Source organism: Physella acuta, unplaced genomic scaffold (genome assembly GCF_028476545.2).
Source record: "Physella acuta isolate Inbredline_101_S28 unplaced genomic scaffold, ASM2847654v3 ptg001534l, whole genome shotgun sequence".
Classification (NCBI taxonomy): domain Eukaryota; kingdom Metazoa; phylum Mollusca; class Gastropoda; family Physidae; genus Physella; species Physella acuta.
The window spans coordinates 10001-11917 of record NW_026733049.1 but is presented as its reverse complement, the minus strand read 5'-3'; the positions used below and the strand labels follow the sequence as shown (position 1 = coordinate 11917).

The window sequence follows — 1917 nt, the reverse complement described above, 5'->3', positions numbered from 1 at the left end:
ACCAAACCTTTGTTGGGGAAAATTAAAATAGATGGGCATAACATTGGCAGCGCGATCTCTATCTGAGACCCACTCACTGAAGCTGATCTGCCCAGTCAATAGTCAATCGTACACTGTGGTTGTGTTTGATAAAAAGGCCTTACAATGTTAACATAACCAATCACATTTAACCAGTATAGCCAGGGATGTAGAAGTAATTTTTCCGTGGATAGGATGGGTTCAATAAAATCTTGCTTTAATAGGATAGGGTCAAAATAGGATGGGGTCAATGAAATGTTACCTCAACAGGATGGGCTCAAAAAATGTTGCCTCGTTAGGATGGGGTCAGTGAAATCTTGCCTCAGTAGGATGGGGTCAATGAAATCTTGCCTCGGTAGGATGGGGTCAATGAAATCTTGCCTCGGTAGGATGGGGTCAATGAAATCTTGCCTCGGTAGGATGGGGTCAATGAAATCTTGCCTCGGTAGGATGGGGTCAATTAAATCTTGCCTCGGTAGGATGGGGTCAGTGAAATCTTGCCTCGGTAGGATGGGGTCAATGAAATCTTGCCTCGGTAGGATGGGGTCAATGAAATATTGCCTCGGTAGGATGGGGTCAATGAAATCTTGCCTCAACAAGATGGGGTCAATGAAATCTTGCCTCAGTAGGATGGGGTCAATGAAATCTTGCCTCAGTAGGATGGGGTCAATGAAATCTTGTCTCGGTAGGATGGGGTCAATGAAATCTTGCCTCGGTAGGATGGGGTCAATGAAATCTTGCCTCAACAAGATGGGGTCAATGAAATCTTGCCTCAGTAGGATGGGGTCAATGAAATCTTGTCTCGGTAGGATGGGGTCAATGAAATCTTGCCTCGGTAGGATGGGGTCAATGAAATCTTGCCTCGGTAGGATGGGGTCAATGAAATCTTGCCTCAGTAGGATGGGGTCAATGAAATCTTGCCTCGGTAGGATGGGGTCAATGAAATCTTGTCTCGGTAGGATGGGGTCAATGAAATCTTGCCTCAACAAGATGGGGTCAATGAAATCTTGCCTCGGTAGGATGGGGTCAATGAAATCTTGCCTCGGTAGGATGGGGTCAATGAAATCTTGCCTCGGTAGGATGGGGTCAATGAAATCTTGCCTCGGTAGGATGGGGTCAATGAAATCTTGCCTCAACAAGATGGGGTCAATGAAATCTTGCCTCGGTAGGATGGGGTCAATGAAATCTTGCCTCGGTAGGATGGGGTCAATGAAATCTTGCCTCGGTAGGATGGGGTCAATGAAATATTGCCTCGGTAGGATGGGGTCAATGAAATCTTGCCTCAGTAGGATGGGGTCAATGAAATCTTGCCTCGGTAGGATGGGGTCAATGAAATCTTGCCTCGGTAGGATGGGGTCAATGAAATATTGCCTCAACAGGATAAGGTAAAAAAAACAAATAGCCTGAAAAAGATGGGGTAGATGGAACCTTCTCGAAGAGATAGGGTCAATAAAATCTTACCTCAGCCGTATGAGGTCAATAAAACCTTGCTTCAGTAGGATAAGGTCAATGAACCCTTGCCTGAGAGAAAGATTGGCAGAGAAAGTGAGAAGCGAATCTCTCACGTGTATAGTATCTTGTGAGAAGCGAATCTCTCACGTGTATAGTATCTTGCTGAGCGCGGCAACCAACAATTAATACAAATCTTACACTCTGAATGACCGCTACAGCCAATGTTTCCTCAATTCAAACATGTCTCTGTTATAGCCAATATTATGTTTCCTCAATTCAAACATGTCGCTGTTATAGCAAGCATTATGTTTTCTCAATTCAAACATATCGCTTTTATAGCCAATATTATATTCCCCCCCCCCCTCCCCCAAAACCCCACCACTACTTAAAAATACTACTAGCGTAAAGATTATTTGCTGGAGTATATGGTATTACAACAGCGTATTG

The 1917-nt window shown here is 44.4% G+C and overlaps 1 pseudogene; it reads right to left on the bottom strand.

Annotated features, from left to right (window-relative positions):
• Window positions 1-313: 313 nt before the first annotated feature.
• Window positions 314-1389, bottom strand: LOC131928718 (adhesive plaque matrix protein-like; annotated as a pseudogene).
• Between the last annotated feature and the right edge of the window lie 528 nt (window positions 1390-1917).